A 19,880-nucleotide genomic window follows, 5' to 3' on the forward strand; every position below is an offset into this window, starting at 1 on the left:
TTCAGCAGGGAGAAGAACTGCTGAACTGTATTGTAGACAGTTTGATGGAGAGATTGATAGAATTTTAATTAAAAGTGCTCTCTTTGTCCCTGGTATGGAATGTAATTTGATCTCTGTGGGACATGGAGTCAATAAAGGCTGCAGAGTGACTTTTGAGGGCAATGTGTGTTACATCACCAGAGATGAGTTAACAATGACAGCCTACATGCGTAAAGATGATCTTTTTCAATTGGACTGTGTAACTGAGCAGGTAAATCTTGCAGTTTCAGGCAATCATAAGAATTACATCACCCTATGGCATGAATGGCTGGGACACAGACAAATAAATGTAATAAGTGATCTTAAAAGGAATGGACTGATTAAGGATTTTAATGTGGTGCCATGCAACAAAACTGCAACAAGATGTCAGTGTTGCTTACTTAATAAAGGAGTGAGATCCAGCTTCTCTGAAAGGACACAGAAAGAATCGCAAGGAATCTTGGAATTGATTCATCCAGACAGTTATGTTCCGCTTGAGCACAGTGTGGGAGGAAATTGCTACATACGTTTATTGATGACTTTTTGTGCTTTACTTATATATATTTACTGAGAGAGAAAAGTCAAGTGTTTTGGAAATTGTCTGTTGGAGTATGTTGCACTTGTCGATAATAAATTTGGAAAAAAGACTCAGAGATTACAGTCAGATAACAGAGGTGAATACTTGTCAAAAGGAGAAACGGCATTTCATGTGAAACCATTGCCACATATTCACCAGAACTGAACAATGTGGCAGAGAGGAAAAATTGCTCCTGGCAAGAAATGACCAGGTGCATGTTGCACAGTGTTGGCTTGGCAAATAAATTTTGCGAAGGAGGCATGATGACTGCAAATTACTTGCAAAACAGGTTGCTGACCAAAGCAATAGATAAGACACCGTTTCAACTATGGCATGGGTGCAAACCCTCTCTAAACCATATCAGAGTGTTTGGATCAAAGCCTTATGCATATGTTCCAAAGGCCAAATGAACCAAACTGGATTGCAGATGCGAACTAGAAATGTTGGTTGAATATGCGCTTGGGCATAGGGGATACAGAATCCTTGATCCTACAAATGGAGGTGTCAGAATTTGCAGTGTGGTGTATTTTGATGAAAGACAAAGGCCACTGGAGGTGGTGTACCAGAAATTGTGCCAGAGATACAGGTGAAAGAGGAACCATGTGACTGGACCCCCATTGAACCCAAAGAATCTATGCCAGAGGCAGACACAGATTCAGAAGGGGCTGCAGAGCCTGAGGCAGAACAAAGTCGCTCACTGAGGTCCAACAAAGGGGTTCCACCCACAAGATTCTCACTCATGACCAAAGGAGGAGAGATACAAGAGCCCAACACATGGCGAGATATAGAGAAGAGGCCAGCTGATGGAGCTGAGAAATGGAGAAAAGCAGCAGTAGAAGAAATTGATTCCCTGCACAAAAATCAGACGTGGAGACTTGTGGAACTACCCACTAGAAGAAAGACTCTGGGGTGTAAGTGGGTCTTCAAAGTCAAGGAAGATGCAGAAGGGGATGTACAGCACTACAAAACCAGACTAGTAGCCAAAGGGTACTCCCAAATCTATGGCGAGGTCTACCATGAGACCTTTGCACCAGTTGTGAAACACACTTCAATTAGAGCACTGCTCAGCGTGGCAGTAGCCAGAAAGATGTATGTTGACCACTTGGATGTAAAGGCTGCCTTCCTCCATTGGGAGATCGAGGAAGACATCTACATGCAGCAACCACCAGGGTTTGAGGTACCTGGAAAGAAGAGGCTTGTGTGCAAACTACCAAAGAGCATCTATGGCTTAAAGCTGAGTATTCTTTGTTCTACCTCCTTGTGCAAAATTGTATTGAGATATCCATACATACAGCAAAAAGTACTTTTGCTGTATGTATGAGGTTTGGAATGGTCAGTAGGTCCTTTGGTCTTGGGCTTGCCCCCTTGAAACAGCCTTGCATAGGGAAAATCTGGGGGCAGAATATTTTCTCTGTCTGTTGGGTCTACACAATATCTGAAATCTTGATGAGTTCATGTGGCTTCCTGAATGCAGAACAATTCATGTAGTAACACAGTTTGCTTTCCTCCTGTCATCTATAATAAGGGTAGTCATAGGCCTGAAATCTGGGAGGCTTTCTGTCAGTCATATGTGAACTGTTGGTATCAGCACAGGGTATAAATGAAATTTGGCAGAGAGCCATAAACCTCTTGCTCGCAGTGAGACAGAGAGGCGTCTGGTGTCAGGCTGACACAAACCATTTGGCTAAGGGCTGGTTCTCCCTTGAGAGGCTTCTAATGGATCTAGCCTTGTAGTTGCATTAAAAGATATAGAAGGGCTGATAACAGGCCCTGCTAATGTTTGCGACTTCATTTCCTTTTGCACCTCTCTTCAGTCAGATTTGGTTATTCTCCCACAGAGTGCCAAAAGCATGTCAACAAGTTCAAGCTTGTGTGGCGTGCAAGGTCTTTACTGGTCTTTGGAATGTGAAGCTGTAGTGGCACTCCTTTAGCAGCGGCAGCAGCCTGCTATATTCTTCAGGCGTGTGTGTGTGTGTGTGTGTGTGCGCGCGCGTTTGTGGTCAAAATCCTTTCTCTTCTGGAGGAAAAAGTGTTTCACATCAGTGGCTATGGAGGTGTTTTTAGGGGACCAGTGGTCAGGGCATGATGCGTGATTGCCTACATTTTAGGTGCATTTTTTAACATCTGATTATTTAATGGAAAAATAATCGTCACAAGCGATCACATTCAATACTGTTGAAATGAATATATCACAATTGTATGTCTACTTGAATAAAAGAGAGAGAAATCTAAGAACTAGTAATAGATCAGAGCAAAACATTATAGAACATTTATGGAGTTCATTTAGGGAACACTCTGATAGTTCTTAAAGTAAAGTGTGCTGTCAAGTTGAATTCGACTCCTGGCGCCCACAGAGCCCTGTGGTTTTCTTTGGTAGAATACAGGAGGGGTTTACCATTGCCTCCTCACGCACAGTATGAGATGATGCCTTTTCAGCATCTCGCTGTATTGCTGCTGCCCAATATAGGTGTTTCCCATAGTCTGGAAACATACCAGCGGGGATTCAAACCGGCAACCTTCTGCTTGTTAGTCAAGCATTTCCCCACTGCGCCACTTAAGGTGGTAATCTGATAGTTCTTAGGAAAAGCAAAATAGAGGTATTAAGTGCATTTTGTCAGAATCATAGAATTTTAAAGTTGGGGAAAACAATCTTGGACATCTGCCCTTTTCAGAGCAGGAATCTGTCAGCTGAACCTCGAGTGAATGAGAACCCATGTAAATAGATAGCAGTTTTTCAAAAAGCAACAGGCATTCTTTCACATAGTCCCTTTTGAAAGTCACCATTATTGGGGGCTAGGGATGGGGAAGAGAAGCCCCTTCTCCCCTCATGCACAAAGACCAACATTAACCCTCAGGTTTTTACAGGATAAGCTATTCAGCCAGCTGAACTGTATCAAGGACAACCCCACTAAAAAAAACCAAAAGCAAACCAAAACACCAAAACCCTACTGCCAAAATATATCGGCCAGCCAACAATAAAAATAACAATACTGGTGCTTAGTTAAGTCTCTACATGTGAGTAACTCTTGTAACATTTGGCATCTAATAGAAGCATTTTACTGCACTGAAATTCATTTTGTGTGCACTTCTGTGTGTACATCAAGGCCTACCTATTTTCAGGCCGATCTGCAGACAGCACGGGCTAAAAGTCTGTTCTATTTCAAGAGGTGAGGGCAGGCTGCAAATGGGTCCACTATTCAATAGAAAAAAGGGGATCCCACCTGTGCTGAAAATACATGGAGTAGAACCCAGATGAATTGGGCTGGTGGAAGTGATGTTCCACCAACTTTCCCTGCCCACTCTTCCTGAGCCCCACCCCCTAAATCCATTCCCAAGGGTCAAATGACCTCCAGTAATGGTATCAGATGTGGTGCAGATAGTTGTAGGAGGAGGGGGAAATCCCTCAAAACTGAGTGGAGACATCTTCTGTGAGTTGATGTTTGTGGAAAGTGTCTCTACCCAATTTCTGGGGATTTCTCCTTCCAACTACAGCCACCTATGTGCTTCCAACACTGTTGTCAAGGGTCCCTTAACCAGGCATCCCCAAACTGCGGCCCTCCAGATGTTGCTGAACTACAACTCCCAGCATCCCTAGACACAATTTTTTGTGGCTGGGTATGTTGGAAGTTGTAGTTCAGCAACATCTGGAGGGCCGCAGTTTGGGGATGCCTGCCCTTAACCCTTAGAATAGTTTTTTCAAGGGGCTCAGGGGGCTGTAGGGGAGGAGGAGGGTGGTGGGGAACATCCCTTCCACCAGTGCATTCAGTCTGGATGCCAGCCATTGTGTATGAATGTTATAGAATGGTAAAAGAATTAGAAGCTCAGTAATTAGAGCTTAGTCCATCAACCTCAGTGTGTGCACCAACCTCTCCCTCTCCATCATTAGTGGTCTCTCCTCATCTTGGCTCAGCTCCGAAAAAGCAGTAAGCAGAGCTCTATAGCTGGGGCTGGCAACCTTTCAGAAGTGGTGTGCCAAGTGTTCAGGGGTGGCTCAAGGAGGGGTGCAACTCAAACCAAAGTCTGCATCCTCATCTCATTAGCTCTGCCTTGCCCCTTGTGTCAGCCTGTCCGTAATGTTGCCCACCCCACTCCACTGGCCATGCCCTCAGCTACTAGCATGGAAGCCCCATGCTCATCATTGCTTCTCTTCTTCTCAGTGGTGTTCAGTGCTGTTCTCCAGCTGACATTAAACACTGCCAGCTGACCTGTTTCTCTATCTTTCAGCAAACCTTTGTGTGCGTCTCCTCCATTTGTGAATAGACAAAGCTCAGACGTTAGTTGCTGGAGGGGAGAGCGCAAGAGAGTGTGTGCATATGCGAGGAAGATTGGCTGCTATGATGCCTGCTGCCTGGCTCCAGCTGCCTGCTGTAACAGGCAGTGGATATCCAGGACTGGCTGCAGCGGTCTCTCAGGTGTTCATTTTTTCAGAGCACATGTGTTCAAGAGAGCCGGTTAGCCAGCATAGCCAGAGAGATCTGTGCTGCCAATCCTGGATGTCCATTGTCTGCTAAAGCAAGAAGTGATATGCCAGCGAGAGACAAACAGTGGGCATTGTGGTGGCCAGTCTTGGTGTGAGTGTCACTCAAAAACATTTCACATGCCACTTCTGGCATGTGTGCCATACGTTGCCCATCCCTGCCCTACAGCCATCTGTTGCATCCTAGATAATGGACTGCACCTCTCTCTCTCCTCTATCAGGCTTGACTATGACAGAAATTCCTTTTGGCTTAATTTTGGAAGGGCGGTATAGAAATCAAAATCATCAATCATCATCATCATTATCATCATCCTGGTGTGTGTGTGTGTGTGTGTGTGACTCAGTCTTCCCTGGCCAATTTTAAGGGAGCTCCAGCCCCTTGCTTACAGAACCCATGGGTCAGAATTTTGTATGCTATGCTTGTGACTTCAGAATGTGTACTTCATAGTTTGTGTTTGTGTCTGAAAAAGCATCAGCAATTGGAAGTTCTGTTATTTGAGGTGGTGGTGGGGAGGAGCAGTAGAGAAAATAGCCCAGTGGCTTTTCCTGATGAACCTGGGATTCGTGATTCAGATTCCTGCTTCATCCCAGATGCCTACTATCAGAGCTGGAAAATCATTATCTGCAATGTGTGCTTCATAATGAGGATTATAGCAGTGCAATAAAATTATCCTCTTTGGGTAAGCCAAGAAAGGATGGGAACACCCATTTGGGATGGAGAGGCATAAATAAACTGCATCTGTTAGTAATAGATTAAAATTACAGATTACAGAGCTGTTGGACTGGATGGATTACAGAACTAGAAAGTGCCTCAAGGCCATCTGCCTCTCCTCAAGTGTTTGAGCACATGAACTAGAAATCTATAGATTCCATCATTGATTAGCTTAGAAAAGAGGAAAGAGAAGGGTTAATGGTACCTTTCAGACTTGCCTTCTAGAACATCCAGATGACCTTTATTGTTTGCAAAATTATTCTGGAATTCCTTTGTGTATCCTTCCATCAGGTTGGTTGTGGTTGAGAAGTGTGGACTTCCAGTAACTTTATCCTGTTATCATTAATGGCATGGACAGGCAGGCAACATATCATTACTGGGATGAGTAGAATCAATATTCCCACTTTATGAAACTTGCCTTAAACCCATTGCAACCCCGCCTTGGGATTGTCTTTTAACGAAAGGCGGTATATAAATGCAAAAATAAATAAAACAAATAAATAAAAATAAATTGCAGTTTTTTCTTGTGGCTAGTTAAATGGACTCAATGCCATAGAGACAGACAGACCATAGGCAGTGTTTATATTGGATGGCATTCTGTAGGTGCCTGAACCTGTAGTTGTCATGGAAAACAAGCAGGAATTTTGCTTGAGTAAGAACTATAGGATCAGAGCCTCCAGGGTAGTTTGTGAACCCTTGAACCCTTGTGCATACCTTTGAACTCTCCTGTTGTTTTTTCCCTTCTCTTCTATGCTCCCAGTAGGTTTTTAGGTTGGGTAAGAAAGCAAGATGTAACTGCTATAATTTGCCTTGATCAAGGGGAAACTGGAAACTAAAGTTATAATTCTGTTGTTCTCCTCTATTTCCTTTGCTCGGAAATCAGAAGCAAGACCAATTTGGAGAAAAATATGGTATAAGATACAAGAAGTTCATACTGATCTTGAATTTCTTAACAATATCTATACCTCATGACATGGCTTGTCTCCCGTTGTGTGAACAGCTTATCCATGAGGATCCATTGAGAGTTTATCTTGTGAAGAGTTTACCTGAAGCGTTTATCAGTCAGGATCTACCCCTGGTCAGTCTCTCAGCTGAATGGAAGTTGTGTCCTGCCTTTGTAGTCAAGAAAGGAAACATTTTGATTATTCTCTGAACTGAGCCTTGAAGGCTCAGTGGAAACCTGGTGGAAGGGGGTGGGGAGCGCAATCATGTGAAGCAAAAGAGAGATCATGTGTAAGGCACCCCACCTTCTTATCTCTAGCCCATGTGTAGTATCTCTTTCTACAATAGCAGCCTTGTTGCAGCAGCCAATGAGACCAGAACCTGCATGGCACAAGTTGTGATAATTCATGACTTCAAATTTGGCAGTGCTTAAATGGCTACACTGAATAAAGATTTAGAGAAGAATAAGACAAACATAATACAATACAAACACAATATAATACAAAGTGGCTGCTGTTGCCAGCACATGTGTATTATTATATTTATTTATTTAGCATATTTATATACCACCCACTACCAAAGTCTCTACGCGGTCTACAACATTAAAACAAAACATATGTATAGTGTAAGTCCAGAGATGTAGGTTTTCCAGAAACTTTTTAATTGGGAAATTTTCAGGAAGTATTTCCTGTACAAGTTTCCCCCTCATTCGCATAAAATTTGCATTATTTTTTTCTCAAAAGAAAATTACTATACAAATTTTCCTGATGCCCTAAATAGAATTTTGTCTGATTTTGGCATGTTGTTTGACATATTTATACAGTAAACAAAGAAATGCTTCCATTATATTAATTTCCCTGCACTGTATCTCAAATGTTTTTCAGGGAGCCAAGTAGAAATTTTAGAAATGGAAACATTTTCCATGGAATAATTAAGTATCCACCCCACATATCTGTAGAAGATGATTACTGTGGCTTTGAGAGAAGTGCAATGCAGATTCTAAGACATTTTGAGTGTGGCCACTGATTTTTGAGCATTGACAGGTGTGCTGGGCAGAACTTTTCCATTCTGGTCAGGGTGGCTTTAGTTCCCTCACTGATATTAAACAACAACAAAAAGAATGGGCAGAGATCATTCAGCCTTCTACATAGCAATGTTAGGAATCTACTAATCATAGCTGTTTACTCTGGACCAAGGATCCACAAATATTGATTGGCCTTGGTGCCAGCCGTTAGTTGTGGCGATTCCATTCTTTTCCTGTGGGGCGGGACAGCCATTTACTTGGTGGTGGGCTGGGCAGACATTTGCAAGTTGCAAGGGAAAATCTGTTTCAGATCTCTTCCAATGTCTGCCACTAAAGGGTTCCCCCTCTCTTGCACTGGGCATTATAGGAGATAATCTAAATGTAGATGAAAGAAACATAGATTTTACTAATGGGAAAGAGAAAGAAAGAAAGAAACTGGTATAAAATATATTATTTCAAATGCCTTCACTGATATTTCATTTCTGAACTTTTCTCCCCCAAGACTGTTTTTACTACAGCTCTAATAATAAAAGCATCTAATCTGTATTTAACACTGAGACTTGAGGAAGGAAGAGTTTGACTTACTTGTAAGTCAAGAAAACAGAGTTGGGCAGTGGCAGCTAGTGGTTCCTAGGTCTGGGGGGAGGCATTAGGTAGGATAGTTTGGAGCCACAGATAGTGAGGGGTGGAGCCAATTGTGGGCAGCTGCGGAGGTAGAGGCAAGACTAGGTGGGTGCCTTAGCAATAACTGACAAAGTGCAGATTTGTAGCTAATGATTGGGATCACAGTACACACACACAAATCTCACTTGCTCATCATAGAGAAATATGGAAAAGATGAGTTGCATTCTAGTGCTTAACAGGATGGCAGTAGTGTGTAGATTTGTATCTAACACAGCAGGATCAAAACACAAGCTTGTGTGTGCACGCACGCGTGCACACACACACACATGGAAAGAACAGTACAAGCCACAAGTAAAGCACAGACCAACTACAAAAGGCTGCTTCTGTGGAGGGTAAATGTATTCTGAAGTCACCAGGGCAGCTCTGTATGTCTGATTATTTAAAAATGAATACTACTACTAATAAATAACAAGAATGAACTTTGAGCCAGAGTAGTACAGTGGTTAGTGTCCTGGCTAGACTGGGGAAATCCAAGTTCAAATTCCCTTTCAGCCATGAAACTCACTGGGTGACTCTGGGACAGTCGCTTTTCCCTCAGCCTAACCTTCCTCATAGGGCTGGTGGGAGGATAAATGTAACCATGAGCACCATTCTGGGCTTCTTGGAGGAAGCACAGGCTATACATGTAAACGTAAAATCTATATAAGCCACAGGTAAAGCAAGACCAGCTACAAAAGTGGAGAACAAATGCATTCCAAAGTTACAAGGGCAGCTCTGTCTGCCTATTTCAAAAATGCATATATAAATAATAAAAAACCACAGGTTTTTCTATTATTTATTTATTTACACAGTCAGACAGATGTTATTGACTGGTTTGTTTTATCCAAACACCGAGTCCTTCCCAAGGACCTGGGATGGCTGAATTTTATTGTCAATGTTGTTGCTGTTGTTATAGATATCATAGCAGAATATAGGCTGTTCCCAGTAAAGCTGTTTTTTGTAATTGGCTGATGGTGATTTCTGTGGTCCCTATGGTGTTGAGGTGCTCTTCAAGGTCTTTTGGAACTGCACCCTGGGCGCCAATTACCACTGGGATTATTTTGGTCTTTTTCTGCCACAGCCTTTCCATTTCAATTTGTAGATCTTTGTATTTGGTGATTTTTTCTATTTCTTTTTCTTCTATTCTGCTTTCCCCTGGTATTGCTATGTCGATTATTTTAACTTGTTTTTCTTTCTTCCCGACTACAGTTATATCTGGTGTATTGTGTGGCAGATGTTTGTCTGTTTGTAGTCGGAAGTCCTATAATGTTTTAACATCTTTATTTTCTTCAACTTTTTCAATTTTATGGTCCCACCAATGTTTGGCTACAGGTAGCTTGTATTTTTTGCAGATGTTCCAGTGTATCATCCCTGCTATCTTGTCATGCCATTGTTTGTAGTCAGTCTGTGTGATCTTTTTACAACAGCTGATTAGGTGGTCCATGGTTTCATCTGCTCCTTTACAAAGGCGGCACTTGCTGTTTGTTGTTGACTTTTCTACTTTTGCTCTTATTGCATTTGTTCTTAGTGCCTGTTCTTGTGCAGCCAGTATTAAACCCTCTGTTTCTTTCTTCAAGTTGCTATTCTTAAGCCATTGCCAGGTCTTGGTGATGTCTGATTTTCCAGTTATATTGTGCAGATATAACATGCAGGGGCTTATTTTTCCATTTTCCTGCTCAGTGGTTGTTGTTGTTGTTATTGTTATTGTTATTATATTTATATCCAACTCTTCCCCCAAGGAGCCCAGAGCAGTGTACTACATACTTGAGTTTCTCCTCACAACAACCCTGTGAGGTAGGTTAGGCTGAGAGAGAAGTGACTGGCCCAGAGCCACCCAGCTAGTATCATGGCTGACTGGGGATTTGAACTCGGGTCTCCCCGGGTTCACTCTAACCGCTCTAACCACTACACCACACACTCTAACCACTACACCATGCTGGCTCTGATGATGGCTCTGGCAATTATGCTTGCAGCAGCTATGAACCATCTCCTGTAACTTAGAGGAGACAATGGGAAGTAAAGATGTATGGGGACACCCTCTCCCTACTCCATGCCTGCTGAACAGTTGGGTGCCACTCCCTGCCCACCTTGGGTGCCCACCACTTAGCCTAGGTGTGTCCATCCTAGCAAGCAACATTAAAAAAAAAAAAAAAGAGAGACCACTTCCTTAATCCTTGCTGAATGAACCATAACCCCCAGTGGACATATCAATGTTACAGATACTGGCCACAATCCAGAGAAAAGTCTGGTTAGCTCTCTAAGTAGCAAATATATTTTAAACATTATTTTTCTTCCAACAGAATCCACTCCTTCTCTACATATACCACATCCATATGGAAAGCCACTTCTGCAATTATTTGAAAAGCAGTTTGGTCTCAGAAATCCATACATATGCCCTAAAAGAACTTTCTGGCTTTTTATGCTAGTTTCTAATTTAATTGGTCCTGTCCACAGTTTGCTGTTCCTTTCAGTGTTTTATGGCATGCCATTTTGGGAATGGATCATAATTCTTTGCATACAGATCAGATCAGAGAACAAGGGAGAGAAAGCAGAGGTTGCATTCCTCCCCTCCAAACACAAGGAAGCCAGCAAAAGATCAGACTTGCCAGCCAGCCTGCCTGCTCCCTAACCAAAATGGTGATTAGATTATTCTGAATAGCTAAAAGAAAAAGACTTAACCACCCTCTGGGCATTTTGATTGGCTGTCTCAGAGGAGTCAATCAACCTAACCCATCTCTGATCGGTTTATAGGGTGGTCCTAGGACCGCCCAATTTGCAAACACAAAAGTGAGTATTCTTATTGGCTCCTGCTTTATTGATATTAATATTTTAAAAGATCTGGGGCTTTTTATTTGTTCTGTGCTACTGTCGCCCACCTGCAGGAAACAGAGGGAGGCAGAAGGCACACAAAATGGAGGCAGATACATGTCTGACTGAGAAATTTAAGATGAGCGCTGCCCACTTTGCCCATAGATATGATCTTCCCTGTAGTAGGGGGAAGGCTAACAGAGTATGTAAAAAGGCTTATGCATAAACTATAAGCCACACAGTGGGGGAAGTACAAATTCTTTGTAGTTGTGCCTTGTTCTGGGCTGAGCCAGAGTCTCTGATCACTAGCACATCCTGGAGTGCTACTGACCATGGACAGCTCCAAGGGCCAGGAACCAGAACCTTGGTTTGCAGCAAGTAGGATCACAGAAGCTGGATATGATATCGTTAATGGAAAGTTGCTCCTGTGGCTTCTCAGAGCAGACACCTTGCTTTTTAGTCTGCTGCCCATGTAGAGTGACTTATTCCCTCCCCTACTCTAGGGGTGGATTGGTTTCTTAAAGGGCCCTTGCCTAGTTTTGTAACCATTGGCTCTAGTGTTGCTGAGGCGGGGGTGGGGGTGCTCAGCTAATAACAGTAGGACTTCAGGGGTCTGTTTCAAGTCAGAGATTGAAGGCAGGGGTGTGCATAAAACTGGTATGCCTGATTCAGTTCGAGTCCAAACTCTCCAAGTTTGAGCTGGTCTTGTGGTAGCAAGCATGACTTGTCCCCTTAAGCTAAGCAGGATCCACCCTGGTTGCATACGAAAGGGAGACTAGAAGTGTGAGTGCTGTAAGATATTCCCCTTAGGGGATGGAGCCTCTCTGGGAAGAGCATCTAGGCTCCAGGTTCCTTCCCTGGCATCTCCAAGATAGGGCCGAGAGAGATTCCTACCTGCAACCTTGGAGAAGCCGCTGCCAGTCTGTGTAGACAATACTGAGCGAGATGGACCTATGGTCTGACTCAGTATATGGCAGCTTCCTATGTTCCTATGTTACCCCTTGTTGAAGGCAGGGCTATGACTTGAGTCATGGTGGAGGTGCTGGCTTGAATTCCCCCATTTCTTGTGGTATGGGGGAGTTCCTAGTGACACAGAGTAACCTGTTCTCTGGGTCACAGGTTCTTCTCACCCTGTCTCATCCCCTGAACGGTATGCTTCTACCCCCATATGGGGGTGGGGTACTGTATCCAGGGACATGATAGTTTGATCAGATAAGTGCAAAAATTGCACAGCTCTCCCTGTCTCCCTCCCTGACATTTAACTGAGCTTCCCACAATTCATTGGAATCTGGCTTTTTTTAAAGCTGTGATTAATGTCTGAGACTTAGATAAAAAATAGATTTAAATTACCACACATTCTGCAAATATGTGGAAGCTTGTTCTATATTCTGAGCTACAGAAGAACTTCTCAAGGAAATGGGTAGGGCAGAACTACCAACAAAGATGGTAAAAACATGGATCTTGAGGCTGAAGTTATATCTAAAGCTTAAGCCACAAGAAGCTGGATGTGAGCAATACAGAAAGGAGGACTATATTATGTTCATCTCTGCTTTCCAGCACAGGTGACAACAGGAGTCAGGACTTGGCAGGAGTCAAGCTAGATGATGGTTTGTGAAATATGCAACATGATCCTGTACAGGTTTTCTTGGAAGTACGTTTTGTGGAGCTCATTAATACTTGCAGTGAAAGTGAGTATAGGATTGCTGCCTAAGGCTGCTGTTGTGTTTTAAAGCGATGTCACCAGGACAACCAGCTTTAAGAACTGAGCACCATAGTCTAGAATTAAACTATGAAACTTCATCAGCTGTTCAAACCCCCCACCCCCACCCCACCCCCTTGGCAGCAGATCAATGATATGTGTTTCACCACCTTGCCTGCTGGGCAGACTTAAGAACAGAGCTCTGACAGGGTTCCTCATAGCTTTGTTTGATTTAATTATCTAAATAATAATGCAGTAAATCATGTTATGGTGGTTGTTGGTGTGTGAAGTCTCTTGCAGTTATGAGCACCACTGAGGTGGAGTGTTGACTCTTCTGCTGCCATTGACTAAGCAGTGTAATATCACAGGTGGTCTGAGTAGCAGAAGGAATCTGAGGGACAGGAAGGTTGGGGGAAGCAAGGAAGCCCTGAAGAAAAAAGTGAAATGGTCTTCTGAAATGAACAACAGTTAAAGGATGAACAGAAAAAGCAGGAGCCTTGGAAAGGAAGAGAAGAGGCAAATGAGGAGGTGACTGCAGTCAGACAACTTGGCCTAAGGTTATTTATATTATTTATATTATACTATAAAACATTATTTCATGATGTTTTATAGATGGGATGGGGCATGGAGTTACGTGATACCAACATCAACCACCTGCTGTCCTGCAGATAGAAAATGACGACATGGAGGTTGTTCTCACGATCAACCATACCTGGGTAGAACCGGGCAAGCCAAGGTAGGGCTGGTTGTCTGTAGTGATGTGCATGGAACCAGCGCCCTTTAAGATGATGGTGTGTGTGTGTGTGGGGGGGGGGAATAGCTTTAAGGATGGGGAGGGTGCACCCCCCCCATGCTTCCCCCTCTCCGCTTCCCCCTTTGGTGATCTGTGTAAAAATGGTCCACCGGCGGCGGGACAGCAGTGTACCTCCTTGCTGCCCTGTTGCCTGGAAGTGCCCAGCGTGCGTGCAAACGTTGCATGCACATGCACGTCATGAGTCGATGCGACATGCGCCCATATGCCGGCCACTTCCGGTTGGGAGATCAATGGGGCTGCAAGGAGGTACTGTTACACAGTGCGCTGGAGGGGGAAGTGCGGCGGCGGGGGGGGGGGGAGGTAAGTGCACCCTCCCCCTTCCTTAAAGTTATCCCCCTACCTTTGAACCAAAGGGCCTCCAAACTGGCTTGTGCACATCCCTAGTCGTCTGTAGCCCCAGAATTGCTCTTGGTCCCACCACTTCTCCCCTGCTAGCCATGACTGGCAACCCTGGCTTAGAGGTAGGAGGACCTGCTTGTGCTTCCTACCTCAGTCAGTGGTTGTGTGGAACTCTGTGCTGCTGGCAGCTGCTTCTGGTCTGACATCAGCCATTTTTATCATAGAGCTGAAGGGAAGGAGCAGTCAGTCAGTGTGGAGTTTTTCCAATGCACTGCGCTGATTGCGCAGTGTATTGTGTGGCACATGGCAGGCCCAGCTTTCTTCCCCCTTCCTGATCACTGAGCTTTCTTAATGCACTGTGATGCTTGCACGGTGCATTGTGCAGTACCCTGTGGCTTCAGCTTACTTTCCCACTACCAATAGTTAATAGACTTGCCGTGGTGCTGCTCATGTGGGCGCGGGCAGCAGAGTCCAGTGAGGCTCCAGTCGTGGGAGTGAGCAGGTAGATTCCTGCCTTCCCTCCAGCTCTTCCCCCTGCACCCAGTTGGGTCATGAGAGCAACTTAATGATCTATTATTTTCTCTTTTTTGTTATAATTTCATCCTGCCTTTCCTCACATGAACTCAGGGCAGAATTAATACTTTATCTCATTTTATCCTCATAACAACCCTGTGAAGTACATTAGGATAAGAGACTGCTAGTGGCCCACACTCACCTAAGTTTGATTCCAGATCTCCTCAGTCCAAGGCCAACACTTCATCTACTATATCAGGGATGGGAAGACTTAAGGGTCGTGGGAGCACACACCCACTTTTTTGCGAAAGCCTTGAGCCAAGTCACAAAATGGCAGCTTGTACAAACTACAGAGTAAAAGAATTTAACATCAAACCACCTGAATACCAGGAGAATTTGCTGTAGGATAAGAGGGAAGCAAGGTAGTCTATTTTTGGGGGGGAAGAAAATTGAGAGAAATGAATGGGGAAGCACATAACAGTAACGAGAGAGGTTGAGGGAGTAAAAATAAAAATGGCACAGCCATGCCTCCACTCAGCCAACCAGACAGATTTTCAATATTGGCTGGAAAGGAGGGGAGGGAGAAGCAAGACCTGCTTCAGATAAGCCTGGGAGCTTATCTGAAGCAGCTACTGGTAGCTCTCTAATGCCCAGCCCTGCACTACATCACACTGGCTCTCCATTTGTGTTCAAATGCAGACCCCTCTTGGTATTGCCAGTTGTTACACCTATTTTGTGCAGAGTGTGTAATATTTGCTGTTATGCAGAGGAGTAACAGTAGGAGAGAGGGCATGCACATACCTCTTGCCCGTGGCATCTTCCCAGAGGCATCTGGTGGGCCACTGTGTGAAACACAGGCCTGCTCAACTTAGGCCCCCCAGCTGTTTTTGGACTACAACCCATAATTCTCAGCCACAGCAGCCAATAGCCAGGGATTATGGGAATTGTAGGCCAACATCTGCAGGAGGGCCAAAGTTGAGCAGGCCTGGTGAAACAGGATGCTGGACAAGATGGGCCTTGGTCCTGATCCAGAAGGGCTGTTCTTATGTACTTAGGCCTGTCTAGGCACTATAAGAGAAAGGAGTGATTTGCCTTTACCCTGCTTCTTGTCACAGTCTTCCCTTCCCTTCTAAAATATTATCCCTTCCTTTTAATTAATGTTGTTTTAATGGTTTTAATGCTGTTTTAAAATATTATTTTAAAAATTTTAAATTGTTGTAATGTGTGTGTCCCCCACCGCCCTTTTGTCTTAACGAATGTTTTACTTTGTTTTTATTCTGTTGTAAACCGCCCGGAGACGTATGTTTTGGGCGGTATAATAATGTTTTAATAAATAAAAAATAAAATATCAGATTGATAGTTTGAGCACACAAATCGATTTTCACTGACTTCCCCCCCCACCCCCTGAAGTTTTTTTAACTTTAGTTCATAATATAGTTGTTTATTTGTAGTGCCCGAGAAGTTTTTGTGGGCCTCTGGTTAGAGACAAATGGCACTGGCTGACCATTGGGGTAGGGCTGTGCCCCAAGTCCCTTGGCAGAGCTAATATGGCCAGGCCTAGCATTCAACATCCTTTCAGGAACACACGGTGCTGTAGCAATCTTTTTGGCATCACCTGCCACTGACATACTTGCTCTTGGGAGCTGCTCCAGTTTTTTCTCCTTAAAATTCTAATTGCACCTGTAGATCAGCCAAGCCTTGTGTTAACTCTTCCTGTGTAATTTTTTTATTGATGTGCCTTTGCTGGCGCCAGGCTGTCCCTGTTCCATAGTTGGCTTCTCCAGGAATCCAGCTTGGGAGGACATGGAACATAATGATCTGCCCAAGGGACTCTGAAGTAGGATTGCCTGGGGAGGCAGGATTGCCTTGTGTGGAAGGCTCTCTGTTGGCGAAAAGCAAAAGAAGAGATATGGACAGAAGAGGAAATGCTTGAAGTGTCTCTGTGTGTACTTTAATGGTGGGAACAGCTTTCTATCTCCTTTGACATCTCTTTGCCTGTCAGGCATCTAGTGCAAAACTCTGTAAGCTCCTTGTTGCCCAACTCCTCACCTAAAGGACCACAGCCCAACTTCTAGGTAGTCTCTTTGAAATAGAAATGTGTTCAGTGCAGTTCAGCAAAATTTCTCTCATGCAGGATCCTTGTTCCTCCCTTTTGGACGTTGGATGACCTTTCCTAAAATGACAAAAGAAACATACAGTGCTCTGTTTTTCAGTTTGTCTCTCTTCTACTTATCTAAGGAAAGAGGAGAGGCAATCTAGCATAGCTCACCCTCTGATTGGACACATTTAATCACTGAAAAGTTAAAATTATATGGGTTGTCAAGTCAATAGAACATCTACTCCCTCTGGGCTATGATAATGCTAAGGTGATCCTTAAGCAGCACATTATCAATATGGAACACCAGATAGATCTAGGCCTGGCATCAAGCTGCGTGCGGTTTGGAGCTATTAAGCCCTTGCAAAACCCAGCTAAATACCTGTATAATTTGAGATATTCAACACACAGAAAAGCCCTGACATTAGCTCGGCTCAATGTGCTGCCCTCTGTGGTATTAGAGAGTAGGTTTAGTAGAGTTCCCTGTATGGAGGGATTGTGTCCTTGTGGGATTGGGAATGTTGAGACAGTTGGCCATGTGCTTTTGTATTATTCTTTTTATTGTGATTTTCATTTTAGATACATTGCTCCTCTTGTTTTTAGATACCCAAATAGCTCTGATGAGTTTATATAAACTTATTTCTTTCTGATAAATACCCTGATGTCTCACATCTGGTAGCCAAATTCTGTACAGCTGCGATTAAGATCCGCACATGATGTGTTAGAAGTGGTTAATACAGGTTTTTTGTTTTTCTCATCCTACTATACTTTATTTCAATTTCATGTAATAGTTCGTGTGTGTGTGTGTGTGTATACATACACATCTGTATTGATATCCACTTTTAAGGACCCTTTGATCTGGGTTTGGACTATATATTTGATCAATGATAATAATAAACTGAACTGAACTAGCACAGATCTTCTACATGGGACAAAGAAATGCATGGGGCGCAGAATCCTACCCCACCCTCCAGTTCCTTCCCTGCCTATAGGATAGGGGTGCACAACTCAAATGCTCCAGTGGGCCGGAACCAACCATGATTCGGCATTCAGGGGCCAAGATCAATTTTCAGTGCATTATCACACTAAAATTAATTAACAATATTAATGAAAGCAATTATTAGTTGATTGCTTTTTAAATTAATTATTAATAAATAATTATATTTAATTATTGTGGATATTTTTCCCCATCAAGAGACCCACAGTTTTAATCAAGGATAATGGCCAGAAAATAGGTCCTTTCCCTGCTCAGTCATTGGGGTACCTGCAGTGCATGTCAGCCACAAATGGCAAGTCCTCTCCTATTTAAACTACGATTCCTTTCAGGCATATTTACTCAGGAGTAAATCTTACTGAGTACACCGTAGAACACACTTCTGAGAAAACATGCATAGGATCACACTGTAAGACAGTTCTCAGAGGATGCCTCTCTTAGAAGAAGACAGAACTGACCAAAAGAATGACCTCTGCCTTTCTGGGATGCTCGCTGCCTGCCTGATGCTGTGGATGAAACTGTCCCAACGCACTCTATTCATCACTGCTGCTGCTTCTTAAGGAGCAGCAATTGGCACACTCACTCATTGATCCATCAGTGCCACACGCCTCTCATTGGGTCTCGAGCAGCCAACTACAAATGAGACGTTGAGGCTTGTCAGTCAAAAGCTCTTCATGGCTCCTGTTACTGCTGCAGGATATTCCTACCTGGTGTCCAGCAAAAAAGTCCCTGTGGGCTGGATCTGGCCCCTGGGACTTATGTCGTGCAGGCCTGCTATAGGACAAGCCCCCCATCATTGTGCAAATGGGAACTCAAAGCCAAGTGGTTTTTATTATCAAAACCAATACTCTAGTCATTAAAAGAAACATACCATATCCCTATTATGTGCCTACAATTAATAACTGAACAATGTTTGGTAATATTTACCCCATTAAATTCACCAAAGTGGCTACATCGCTCCCAATACTTGATTTGAATTCCCAGACCCAGTTTTCTCTATGTAGTAGGGATGGTGACAAGTCATTATACCACCCTCTGTTTACAGGGTCTTTAACATTTATATTATATAAATATATTGCATTATATTATATATATTCTTTGTTTGATCAGGTTGCTAGTTTACTGGATTATGGGAATGCTGTGGATGTAATGCCGCTTCCTGCCACTGCATGATGGGGCGGGGTTGTCTCCTGAAGCAGGCATTGGGGCCTCCATCTTCGTTCCCCCTCCATGTGGCTGCGACCAGCAAATCGGGAGGGAGGTGAGCCGATCGAGCCTGGTCGCCTCAATTCCAATCAGTCTCCCTGCAGCCTGGCAGGGAGTTTTTGCAGCCCAGAGGGTTGGGGAATGGTCCCTGCTTGGGGTGGTGCTTGTGGCTCAATGCAAAAACTCAGTTTTTGCGGGTTTGGTTGGGGTTGGGTCGGGCTGCCACCCCCTCAGCGGGGGATGTGGTAACAGGAGGTCAGGACATGGCATCTGACCAAATCAGTACCTGGCCATGCACCCTCCTGTGAGATGGCCACCCCTAGGAGGAAGTCCCACATGGGAGGAGTACCTGCACTCTGGTTAGTTAGGTACCTTGTTGCAAGTCTTATGCCTTGAATTTTAATAAAGTGGCCCTATTTTATTTCAACTAAGTGTGTCCTGTCTTCATTGGGGTGCAGAGGTGCAATTTATATTGACCAGCAAAACATTTGATAAAATTTTGAACTGAGAGGACACCACCCACTCAACCACCTTGCCCAACCATGGAAGATTAGAAACAGGTTGTAATTAGCTAACTCTGAGGGATCCAGTGTAGCTTTCTTCAAAAGTGGTCTAATAATAGCCTTCTTAAGAGGAGGCATCCTACCCTCCCTCAGAGAAGCATTTATAATATTTTCCAGACCCTCTCTGATATTATGAAAATGTCACAAGTGACTGATGGTTTCAAGTTTGAATTCAAAGGGGAGGGGTACATACTAGCCGCCCCCTCACAACCCTAGACAACACAGCTGGATGTGAATTTGCGGAAGCAATGCAGGCAGAAAAGAACCGCTTCTTTGCCGCCCGCACTGCCAGAACAGAGATCCTCAAATGTGCTCTATGTTGTACCCAATCAGACTTGCGCTAAGTCTTCTTCCACTTGCACTCTAATCACCTGCCTCACTGCTTCAGCTCATCCAAAAAGAGCTCATAGTTCATCCAAAAGCCACGGAGCTGTCT

At 43.9% G+C, this 19,880-nt stretch overlaps 1 protein-coding gene and 1 long non-coding RNA gene across 5 annotated transcripts in view; both read left to right on the plus strand.

Moving 5' to 3' along the window:
- The window catches only part of NRG2 (neuregulin 2), a 305,841-nt gene that overhangs the window by 73,107 nt on the left and 212,854 nt on the right, over positions 1 to 19,880 (plus strand). The gene's annotated exons all lie outside the window — the stretch shown is intronic.
- LOC128324408 (uncharacterized) lies at positions 13,094 to 19,172 on the plus strand. Its single transcript, XR_008306839.1, has 3 exons — positions 13,094 to 13,448; positions 13,533 to 13,656; positions 18,008 to 19,172. It is a non-coding gene; the product is annotated as an uncharacterized LOC128324408 (long non-coding RNA).

The sequence above is a fragment of the Hemicordylus capensis genome, chromosome 4 (assembly GCF_027244095.1).
Source record: "Hemicordylus capensis ecotype Gifberg chromosome 4, rHemCap1.1.pri, whole genome shotgun sequence".
Taxonomy (NCBI): domain Eukaryota; kingdom Metazoa; phylum Chordata; class Lepidosauria; order Squamata; family Cordylidae; genus Hemicordylus; species Hemicordylus capensis.